We start from the raw sequence: 12308 nt of genomic DNA, 5'->3' as shown, positions 1-12308 counted from the left end.
TATGAAAATAGAACATGTTCTAAGCAAGGATGAGATACCCACACAATTATAATGCACTAAAATTTTGGAATATTCAATATACTCGACATTTACAATGACACAAAACATTACAGGTATGTGAAGAAAGAAGCAGAGTAGTCAGTTACAACTTTTAACTTCAAAATCCTGCTTATAAAGCTGTTCTAAAACATTTAAATGACACAGACAAGAGCCAACATCTTTTGCGATGAAAACATAATAATTTGCATCTGAACTATCTCTTTAAAATTAAGTACTTAAAGAAGAAACCTGCAAGAAGTGATTATTATTCCATGAAAGGGTAATACTATATATATTGTCAACTTTCCTATTTTTTAACAGAATCTGAGGCAGCAAACAATTCAGAAATTTCTTTGCATGCAATTGCCATCTGTCCTTCAAGGATAGTCTTCATTTCCAAACAGCACTAAAAATATTTGAAATAGCAGATAGGAATTATTGTCAATTTCTACAAAGCCTTTATTAAATCTCGATACTTATCACCAAAGAAATACAACATTTTCTTCCTCAAGGAGGTAACTCCAAAGCTTTCTCACTCAAATATTGTTCTTCATGTTTTTCCAGACTATAATATTTTTAAATCAAGAAGCCTTTGCCACCCCACACCACATCTCTGCATAACACCAATATTCATTTGGTTTAAATATATAACATCTGACCGATATTCTGAAAACTAGCATTCCCAGTAACATGAATATAGTTGATTTTAATACATTAATCAAATACTGCAAAATGGCAACTATCACTATTTAAAGAACTTAAAGAGAAATCTAAGATCATATAAGACAAAAATAATACAAGGGGATTGATTTCCTACAAAGATTAGCTTTTTTATTATTATTATTTTAATTTTTTTTACATAATGGTTAGGTTCTGACTGTCCAGTGTGTTTCACTCACAGAGTTGTGTTCTTTCAGCCACGCTTACAGTTCCAGCAGAATCACTGTCATGTTCTCTAGAGTGACATCAATGTAAGAATCTTCAGAAATATGTAATGAACCTTCCAGAGAAACTAGGCAGGAAAATTAGGATCTTCCTACATCACAGACTCTCAAATAGCAGGCTTAAACATCAATAACACTTGTTCTTTTAATACTTTTTTGTTTTCCTCACAGTGCTACATAATACAAAACTGGAACTAACACAAGACTTCATTACTGAAGACACTCAAAATGCCTGGTTAAGTGCCTGCACAATGATCTAATATTTGTCTGCTTTAAGTAAGTGTTTGGACTCCAAAGTTGTAAGTCCGTAACTTCACAGTTAGGAATTAAACCACTTTATGATTATCAGAGAAATAAGAAGCCAGGCCCCTAGGAATAAAAGAGAGGGGAAAAACAATAATGCGGGAACTAAAGGCCACTAACAACCCAAAACTAGTGTTACACTGACAGATGGTAGGAAGAAAGTCAGGTAAGTATCCGACATCTGTATGGGAAAAGTCTGTATAGGAATCCACATGAGGTAAAAAATAAATTTCACTGATAACTACTTTTTTATTTTTGCTGAATCTGCACCTACTGATGACAACCAGCTTCCAGAGTAAGATTGAAAGGGCTAGCTCTCAACCAAAATTGCAATAATGCTGAAAACTCCAAAAGAGACACTTTTGAAAGATTGCAAATTAAACTCAAAAAAGTGAAAGAAATCCTTGAAGAATCTTTTATTCATTTTACACTAACAACACAGACTTATAATTAAGGCAGTTGGCAGATTTCATTATAGCAGACCAGATACTAATTCAGTTCAGATATCCAAAGCTGCAGGTGGAGGGCAAGATGCAAGTAACTAACAAAAGATATGACTTTGCACTTGGAAAGGAGTGATATGTGATATGGTAGTCTGCAGAAATCTCTCAGAGCAAATTAAAATGCCCAAAAGAAAACGGAGGAAAAAACTCCCCACAAATAACTCTCAATTTGGCAACAGAAGAAAATTTAAAAACTTAAATACAAAGTAAAAGCTTATGAAAACCCTCACAAATGAAATACTTCTAGAAGTAGTATAAGACGAGCATATAGCATGTAGGGCCATGCATGGTATTTGCAAAACAACTGCAGGTGATGCAGCCGAGAGCTGCCAACTCAGAGTAAAAAGAAAAAAGTCACATCTAGCAAGCAGACGAATGGACAGTGCATGCAAAAATCAGCAGATGCAGCACTGCAAGCCTGCTTAGAGGTCATGTCTGCAAGAACCAACCTGAGCAATGTGCCACAACAGCTGCACCAGACACAGTCCTTCCCTCTCCTTGCAGGTCAGGCCCTCAGGCTGGCACAAGGAGCAGGCAGGATACAAGGACCAAGGCTTTAGAAAAGAAAGCAGTAGAAACAAAGGGAAGGTTCTTGCTTCTGAACTTCAAGTGCCAGAAAAAAAACTATTTATCTGCCCATAGAAAAAAAACACAGGCTAGGAAAAAGAGGAGCACTGGCATAATTTTAAAAACTATAATAAGGAGATTCTTCCTCAAGAACAGAAAATCTAAATTACTGAACGTGTTTTCTAGCACTTTCCAGAAAAATAGTGGCCATTTAACTAAGTAGCCAAAACACTGTAAGATGGCAACTGCTTCTTTTGCTTCAGAATTAATATACAATTTCATCTACATATGTATACAATAACTATTTAACTAAAAAATTCACATGGAAAATAAAAACCAGATGGATGGGGTGCTACTTCTAGACAGTAACACAGTTTTGAACAAAATCAGATTCCAATTGGGAAATAATATTTACAAAAAGATGTTTCCTTTATCCTCAGGAAATATACATATTATTTCATTTCAACTGAAAAAGTTTACAGTAAACAGTTCTAAAGGGAAAATGTGGGCTAAAATCCCTCAGGATAAATCTCTCTCTCTGATGAGGAATGATCCAAGTTCATTAAACTTCACACAGCACATTCTTCACTGCAAATACAATGTAGAGAAAGAAGAGAGGAAAAAAAGGGAGAAAAATATTTCATGGAGAGAGAGGGGGAAGGGGAAACTGACATTTTTTAAATTCTGAAGCAGGATGTAATTCCAAATATAAATTAAGCTGAAATAACACAGCAGTTTTCTTTATTCTGCCAACAGAGGTAGTTTCTTTCCTCCTTGTTATATCAGTATCATGAAAACAGCAGCTGCTTTTCACACCATGGAAGTGAAATTAAGTAGACCTAATTGGCAGCTAAATTGATGATCAGAAACACAGCTTCAGTTCATAAAAGATTTTGCTCTGCATCTTAGCAAATCAGTCTCCTTCCAAATTTCACGAAGACCCTTGCTGATACACAGCTGATAAGGGATCGCCACCTAAATTTTTTTTTCTATAAAGCACTTTTTGTTATAGTACTTATGAGCATATGAGACCCCTAACTCATGCAATATTCACCTCAGTACTTAATACAAGCTACAAACAAGTTAAAATTACATTCTGATATTATGGTATATTGTCAGAATAGAGGAGAAGCCACAGCAGACAAAGATATGTTGGCAAGAATGTTTCTGCCAATAAAAATTCAAATGGTAAAATGATACTTCAATTCAGAAGATATCTTTCCATATCTATATGCAAATCTATAATTTTAAAAATTATTTTCTTCTACATGCAATATTTAGAACATATATTTCCTTCATACAGAGACTCTAGTTACCATCTATTATACTTCAAACTGAAATGCGTCTTATTTAGCAGGAAATCAATTATTGCCCTTAATTCTATCTGAGTATGAGTTGTCTGCCTAGAAAGCAATATATCAACTATAAATTTATGGCTCAATATGGATACCAGCCCACAGCTAAAAATTTGCAGCTCTATATAACCAAGCACATTAAACAATCCTCCAGGGTAACATATAAGCAGAAGTAACTCACATAATTCAGCACGCACCATGGGAAGAGCTATTTCAACCACGTCTGTTCACCTTTTTTGGTCCAATCCATTTTCAAAAGAAGTTGTGCATATTGTCAACATAATGAATGAAATCTCAAAACTCCTCATAAATTTCAAATGTCCCAAGGGGTTTCTTCACCTTAGTGTGAAATCTGAGTACTGTGTGCTTAAACTGGTGCAAGGGGTTTTTTAAAAATTAAATTATGCATTTTGATGAATGTGCCCTTTTATTGTCTACATCAGCATTCTGTAAAATGCCTGAAAGTGAAAACATTCAGCAATATTATAGCTGTGTTTTGAATTAGCCCTGTTTTACTGTATAATCCCCTCAAACTGCACTGGTTTTCATTGCAGTAACAGCTCATCCCATATATCTTCCATCATGCCTTAGAGATTGTATTATTTATTTTAGTATGAAGTACACTATAAAAACAAAATATTTTTAAAATGCAACATGGAATTCCTTAAGGAAGGTGTTTTTATATCATTCTAAGAAAATAATCTCTGAATTCTAGTAATAGAGAAAGAGCATAATTTCATTGTAAATACAGGACAAGAATAGCAAGTGTCTTCTGTTCTGTCAAATGTGTAATATACATATTATATATTTTATTCTTTGTAAAGCAAATGTTCCCTAGAATAGTCCTTTCATAGAAGGAAACTTTGCTGGGTTATTTTTACAACTGAACTAGATAGCAATGAAGTGAGTACATCAGTGTTGGCCAGTTTGGTATATTTAGTAAAATAAAACCTTTATTCCTATTGTTCAACAGCCTTAAATATCATCATGACATTCTTTCACAAGTAAAAGGAAAATATTTGAGAGGATGAGAATTTCTAAAGTTAAATCAGTATCTGTAAGAAAGGAATCCACTGTGCAGTGAAAAGCACAAAACCATATTTACTTAAGTTTAAATACCACCACTTTCTTCAATACACCTTGCTCTTCTCCCAGAACTATTACTGTTTCCACTAAATTTAACACGCATCAGAAAGGTATCACAACAGGATTTGATAAACAACAAATAAAAGTACTAGATACCTTATGAATCATTAGTATGAGAAATCATTTTTTAAAAAAGAGCAGCACAGGTGTAGGGCTTTGTGGTTTCTGCTCTGTCATTTGGGAAAAATTATTTTTGTGGAGTTCATAATAAACTTGGAAGTTTAGTAGCAGAATTTCAAATGACATCTAACCAATACATATGGCTACAGACACATTTCTCACTATAATATAGAAGTGAAGTTTAACTTTGGAATTATGCAAACCTTTCTCCTGCTTTCTTATTTTGCACAGATTTCACAAGCCAAGTGAATTTCACTGACAAAAGTTGCGAGTATAAAAAAATGGTAGAAGTAACTAAAAATTAAATAAACATATGTCATTCTAAGAGCATCAACACTAAATAATCATCGATATGAAGAAAAATTATCATGGAACTAATTTTCTTCTTATAGAAATACTTCTTCATATGTATCTTGACATCACTAAGATACAAATTTAATACCAGTCAATGAACACCTTCATACAGTACATAAAGTACTGAAACTGGAGATAATTTTTGAGTATTTCTCATTTTGCTACAATATCTATTCAAAGAAAGGTGAAGGACAAGCAAGAAATATAGAGTCTTTACATAACTGACAACTTCCTATGTTTAAGAAAAATGAATCCAGAGAGATTCTTCAATTCCAAACAATTCTCTGAAGACTGTGTTCAGACTCCCATAAATCCCAGCCTGGATTCTACAGAAAGAGCTACTGAGATAATACAACACTGGGACAATTTTCACTAAATCTGAAATGCAAATTTGAACTTAATACTCAGATGCATGGATTTGTGACAATCCCTGGATGAAGAGCAAAAAATACCTGACAATTCTTGCGGTTTGTTGCCAAAGGAAGTTGTGGAGAAAGTAACATTTAGCAATTTATGGATAAACTGCTCCTGAATTTGTTTAGTTTTAAAAGGATGCTGGAGAGATTCAGGTACTATTTAATGGAAAGATGCATATCAAATGGCTGCCAATGCTGAGGAACTACAAGGGGAAGGGAAGACAAATAGGGAAATCACTTAAAACTTGCCACCTTCTTTTAACAGCTTTGGAAAGAGGTGCTGGAGTAAAGGTTTTGTTTGTCAGAGAGTTCCAGTAAGTAGCCTTGGATTTCATTGAATTTATAACCTCCACATCCCAATTTCTGACCGTCCATCTTACTTTGGCAATCACTGTGCCAAAAACTTAATTTATAAATCTGTAGTTTAAAAGGTCTTCCAACTACCCTTCTACCAGAGCCCTCACTGAGGGACTTTATTTCAAGATTTACTTTGGCTTTCAGTAAGTTGGGGCTAAGCCAACTTTCTCATTTGTTCCTAGTTGAAGGTAATGCGCCTTTTAAACCTTCCATGCCTAAGGAGAATCAAAATTATTTTGTGTCTTAAAAGTGTTATGAATTTTTACTTTAATAATAATCTAGTTCTAGTGCAGAATAAAATAAAACACAGCTTTTTTGCTACATGATGAATGTTATTTCCCGGTAACGTTGCTTTTTCAAGTAAAATGTGTCAGGTACTTTTAAGATGCATACAACACAATGTGCTTAAAACCATTCATGATATTTAACAGAACAAAACCCCTCATGTAACATTGACATCTCCATAAATTTATATCAGTAATTTAATGAAGTTTTTTTCAACTTTCTTGCATCAATTGACATTCAATTTATCATTCCTTACACTCATTTCACAGGTCTAGACTGCATTAATGCCCAAAAGCTTTAGCTTAAAAATATCAGAGATTATTATTGCCTATTATTTTCCATAAAGCTTATCAAATAGGAAAGAGTTATAATATGGTACCTAGTAGATTTACAACCATGTTGATTATTAATGGGGACAGGTAACCTGAGAAATGGAAAGGAACAGAAGAAACAAGGAAAGACTAAGAAATTAAAAGGTATTATGTGCTCTGACAGAGCTAATTGATTATCCTAATCACCTCACTTCTGATGCTGTTCCATTCCCCATGTTAAATATAGATATCAAAAAAGGAACTAAGGGTCAGAAGTTTTCATTATAGGCAATACTATCAATGAAGCTTGGATTCTGATATCCCACTTCTCATATGTCTATTTGATTAGAGTTGAATCTCTCTGTTATATACACCCAGTGTTAATGCAGAATACTCTTAGGCTTAAAGTAATTTACAAAACACTGTACACTGTTTCAAAGCACAAGAGTCTAAAAAATAAGGTTTTAGTTATATATGTGTTAAATGAGAAAATTGCTATCAATTCACCACTTCTGGGGGAAATTCAGCATTCTCTCTCAAACCCTCATCATAAAATACTGCCTGAAAATCCTCTTAGAGCAATGTGGTGAGAATTTAATTAAATCAAGTTACTGAACTGTATCCATAAACAGTGGTTTTAATTCTGTCAACTTAGTATCACTAATGCCATCCATAAATTTTGTCATGTTTACAAACAAAGCATGAAAAAGTCACAGTTTCACTACATAATAAGTTACACTCTCTTGTGAGAGTTTAATGGGCTCTGTTAGGATAACAGCAGCCAGCCAATTTAAAATTTTCAGGCTTCATTTTGTCAGCATCTGTGATCCAGGGGGTCATTCATTAAATTATGACCTTTTTCTTCTATGTTATTTAACAAACAGAGAGGAAGGAAGGGAAAACGGAAAATAATGTAAATACAAGAACATTAAGGAAGCCCCCCCCGTATTATTTAGTTACCTATAACTCATTAACAGATGAAAATTTGACCCTAACATTGAGGACTGTGATAGTTTGGACTTTGGCTCCCTGCCAAATGCCCAAACATCCAGTAGCAGCCCCCCCTTCCCTTAGGGCAAAGAAAAAAACCCTATAAAAATTAAAGAACCCAAAGTGAAGCTGTTTATATAAATATATATATATATATTTACGTATATTACAGTTATATACAGCTAAGATGTTATGTACACAGCAAAAGGGAATCCACCCCCCCCGAAGGGATAGGGAAAGGGGAAAAAAGGGGACAAAAGGTATACCAAACAGGTATACCCGATCAAACTCAAGAACTATACTAATAACTAACAAAACAGATCTCACCACTTCCCTCAGAAAAGTAGGATTGGCAGACATAGCATTCTCCGAACTCCCACGTGGCAGGCCAGTGGTTACTGCAGGCCTCAGCTTTAGATAAGCGAGACCAACGCAGGGACCCACTGTTCCTGAACCTCACCGGAGGAGAAGAGAGAGAGGTCTCTAATCTCTAACTTATTTATACCTTGGTTTATGTAAAAATCGTATGGAATACTGGGTACTTGGCCACTTCCTTGGTTACAAACTGGTCACCAGGAAGGCCTAGATCAAAACCATCACAAGGACCCTTGCTGGTCAGCTATTATAATAATGGCCAGCCTTTGCGAGCGAAGATCCGGGGAAGGTCTTTCCACCTTCCAGCCTGCGCATTGGATTTTTTAGGTGAGACACAGTGTGCGTGGAACTGAGCCCACCCTTTAATCCTAAGGTTCATCTGCCAGGGCCAAGCGAGCTTGGACGGTGGCAGCGAGGTCCTTAGGACGTAGATGGGTTGCCTTTTTAAGGGTTAACGAGCTCCACCTGCCCGGGAGTGGCCCTGACGGGGAATCGAACCCGGGTCTTGGCGGTGATAGCGCCGCGCCTTTACCACTAGACCACCAGGGGCTCCTCCAGTCAGCTATTACAGTCTTACAAAAAGGGTCTCCAAGATATCGGCAGTGAAGAGTATGAGATGTCACCCATATTTCCACTCATATTGTCACCCATTTTCCATATAACATGGAAAATATTTTTTCTAAGCATTAGTAAATTGCATGTAAATAACCCTTAACATTGTATGATGCAACATATTCAAATAATTTCATTTTCATTTAGCGACAGCAGTGAAAAACTGATATAGAAATATGTTTTTATTTCAATTAAATTACATGGTATTTCTTTGGGCTATCATTTAAAATAAAATGTCTAAGGATAATTTCTGGAAGTGCTCATTTTTCACCATTGACTAGAGAGAAATTCTGGTGGGTAGGTTTGATTTATAATATCTAACTATTAAAACAACAGAGATAATTGGAGGAAGTTTAATGCAGAAGCCCCCCTTGAGGTGACAAAAGAAATCTATGTGGGCTTTCTTGAATAATGATGCCCTTGTCTAAAATCAGCATCCTTCAGCATGACAAAATATAAACAAGAAAAAAATAATAACCTAAAGGCTTCATTTCTAAGCCTTCACTAGAGACTTCTGAAATAAATAAAAAAAAAATTCAGAAGATATTATAAATGAAGAAAATAGACTTGCTCACTGGCCAGACGTTAACAGATGAACTAGTCTGTTGCCAGCACTGAAGAAGGAAATATTAATATAATCTGTTTGTTTAAGGAAGTCTGCAACGATAAAACAAAACAAAACCAAAGAAGAAATAAAACAAAGATGTCACAATCCCTTCTCTAGAATCTCTACTGAATAGATCACCAAAAGGAAGCTAGGATCAACAAAAAAAAAAAAGAACAGTCTCAAAAAGTGTCAATCATATAACTTTTTTCTCCACCACAGGCCTGTTCTCAGCTTCCTTGTTTGCTCTCTGATGTCTCTGCATATGTTTATTAAGATTGGTTGAAATGGGCAACATTGACATCCCAAAATTTATACACTCCAATGGAGCAGGGATTGCAAAGCAATTCATTGTCCAGTAGCACATTATCTTTGGCTTGGCTAAGACTGTGGATACAGATACAATCTAAGCACCAAAACCCATTAACTGGAGACAAACCTAAACATGTGTTTCTTTAGCATCCCTCTACATAAAACTTAATCACATTGGTAGCAGTGGTACAAATTCCCTTCAGTGTATTAGTCTCCTCCTGAATAAAATAACCCAAAGAGAGCAAAAAACCAACTTCAAAAAGAAATCTTACTTGCCCGTAAGTCACAGAAGAGGTTGGATTGGAAGGGACCTTTAAAGATCATGTAGTCCAAACCCCCTGTCATGGCCAGGAATACACAAGTCAATGATTTCATTTTTTTTTAAATGGGCCCTAAATTGAAAAAAAAAACATCCTACATTTATTTCCTCTACATTACTAAGATGCTGAATTATCCCCATATCTAACTGGAAGCTTACCATTCCAGGAAGAGGACCTTCAGCTGCTACATGCACACTCTAATATAACATTGTGTCATTCTAGGATCTAAAAATTTTATATACAATACAGACCATAATCCCATTTATAAATCAACATATTAAAAGAATGTAAATACAATTTTAAAATATTTTAATAAACTGTAAAATAAATACATTTAAAATTTTCCCTCTTGCTATTTCTTAAGTCTTCTGTTTTTCTGAAGTATTTTAAAATATATATTGGATTTGGTTTCTACAGAAAAGAAGCTGAGAGTAATATTCTGGGCTTGTAAGAGGAAAACTGGGATTATTGTCTCTCTTCTCACAGGCAATATGAACCTCATACACTTTAAGGAATTACAACAACAAGGATTCCAAATCCTTTAACAGTCTGGGTTCTCAGCAGCACCAACCATTGCTACTGTTCCAAGTCACCCAGGGAAAGGAGAAAATTACCGACTTTCATAAACAGCATACATGTTTAAGAACTTTTGCAGTGTGTGAGTAATATGTTGCAGTCATTCTGCTACTGCATGCCAACTGTTTCAAAATACAGCCTCTGTGTGCATACTTAATACTTCCCAAATTTATGTAATGTGAAACTGGTCTACAAATGTTGCATATGTGTAATTAGAATAATAATGTATTGTTATTGCTATTATTATTATGCAAGCTTCTCATTTGCCAGTTTGCATACAATAGGTACTTTTTTTAAAAATTATAACCTCACCAATTCACATCCCTTGATATTTCTGCTATTACAGTTCATAAAGTCTGAGAGTGGCTAATTTTCTTCCTAAGTTAATTTTGAATATCAGTTATTCATGAGTCTATGTTTGCTCACCTTTTATATTTGGATTGAACTTCAATAGCAATGTCCAAAATCAGTTTATTCTTAGAAAACACATGGGAGACCAATCAGGAATATATGAATACAGCAAACATAAACCTGTTGTGTTCAAAAGGGTTCTTCATGAGATGATATTAAATACTGTACACCTTTTGTCTTCAACATAAATGAAGCTCATGACAAAAGCAGTATTGATGTGTTTTATTTGTTCACTTTGTCAACTGTAAGTATGAGACGAAGAAAAAAATAGTAAAACAGCAAAACCTTTACTCAGTATTGCTATTAACACATCATAAAGCAGGAGTATAACTGGTAACTTAGAGATACCAAAATTGATTATTTCTAATAATGTCTGAAGTCATGCTTTGTGTTAATAAGACCAAATGTTCTGTTCATGTTCTCTAAATACCAGGAGCTGACACAAGTTTGCTAGCCCTGCTGCTACCATCTAGACAACGTACATGTTGCTGCGATGTAATACCTTATGAACTTTAGCAAATAGTACATACAGATGCACACACAAATTGAAACAAGCCACACAGAAGAGCTAAATATAGTTGCTAGCAGAAATTTCTAGAATAGCCCAGGAGTGCTTTTACAAATCAGGACATGAAGAGTCCCTTCAAATTTAAATTTCCCTTGGCGGTTAACTGCTGCTGCATTAGCAAGTCTTGTGAACTGGAAAGCCCTGCTGAGCTGCCTTGCACAGAGTTCTGCTGCTGACATCCCAAACACAACTGTAATAGTCTTTGCAAGCTCTAAGTATTTTTGAATGTAACAATTCATTCACATATGTACTAGAGAGCTATATTATGTTATACCTGTTTCACTAAACACAGGTAAAAGCTGATTAAAAAATACATAATAAAAATTATGCACAAAGAAATCTGTTACGTGTTTTGAAGGAGAAAAGCTAGAAAAGGAGAAAAACTAGAATTAAACAGTTGAAAAAACAGCAGCAGACCTTAGAAGAGTGGGAGACAAGAGTTCCAAAGGTAACACAACACAAAATCGATTATTACACATTGTAAATACTTACATAAACGCCAACCCACTTCACATTCACAAACTCTGTAGTCTCTTCAACACCACAAATGGCCACAGGATTACAAATAAGAACTGACCAGAAGAATAAAATTTGAAGGCCGGCTACTCAAAACTCTCTCAAAGATAGGCACTGAGATAATTCCTCAAAAAGGAGAGACAAAAATAGAAACAAAGAGAAGAAAATATTCTATATGAACATGCTCAGCTGTTTCAAGTATCAAAACTAAGAAGCATCTAGAAAAAGTTTCAGACATTAAGATGCCCTTCTTTTCTGCTATATATGGGTTCAGATATTCGAGGGTCCTTTGTTTTGCTACTGAATCAGGTTTAACTTAATGTT

The 12308-nt window shown here is 34.9% G+C and overlaps 1 protein-coding gene and 1 long non-coding RNA gene across 7 annotated transcripts in view; one reads left to right on the top strand and one right to left on the bottom strand.

Moving 5' to 3' along the window:
* LOC126644514 (uncharacterized) overlaps positions 1-10850 on the top strand; it is a 58034-nt gene extending 47184 nt beyond the window's left edge. Inside the window, exon 4 of the long non-coding RNA XR_007629943.1 lies at positions 10400-10850. This is a non-coding gene — a long non-coding RNA (uncharacterized LOC126644514). The remainder of the gene's footprint in view (positions 1-10399) is intronic.
* The window catches only part of IMMP2L (inner mitochondrial membrane peptidase subunit 2), a 410416-nt gene that overhangs the window by 372442 nt on the left and 25666 nt on the right, over positions 1-12308 (bottom strand). Inside the window, exon 4 of one of the 6 annotated variants that reach the window (XR_007629941.1) lies at positions 2239-2343. The exons of the other annotated variants lie outside the window; for them this stretch is intronic. The gene's annotated coding sequence lies outside the window, so the exon portion shown is untranslated. The remainder of the gene's footprint in view (positions 1-2238; positions 2344-12308) is intronic. 6 annotated transcript variants of the gene reach the window in all.

Source organism: Myiozetetes cayanensis, unplaced genomic scaffold (assembly GCF_022539395.1).
Source record: "Myiozetetes cayanensis isolate MyiCay16 unplaced genomic scaffold, myiCay2020 scf3, whole genome shotgun sequence".
In the NCBI taxonomy this organism is placed as follows: Eukaryota; Metazoa; Chordata; class Aves; order Passeriformes; family Tyrannidae; genus Myiozetetes; species Myiozetetes cayanensis.
This window is presented reverse-complemented; position numbering and strand designations above follow the sequence as displayed.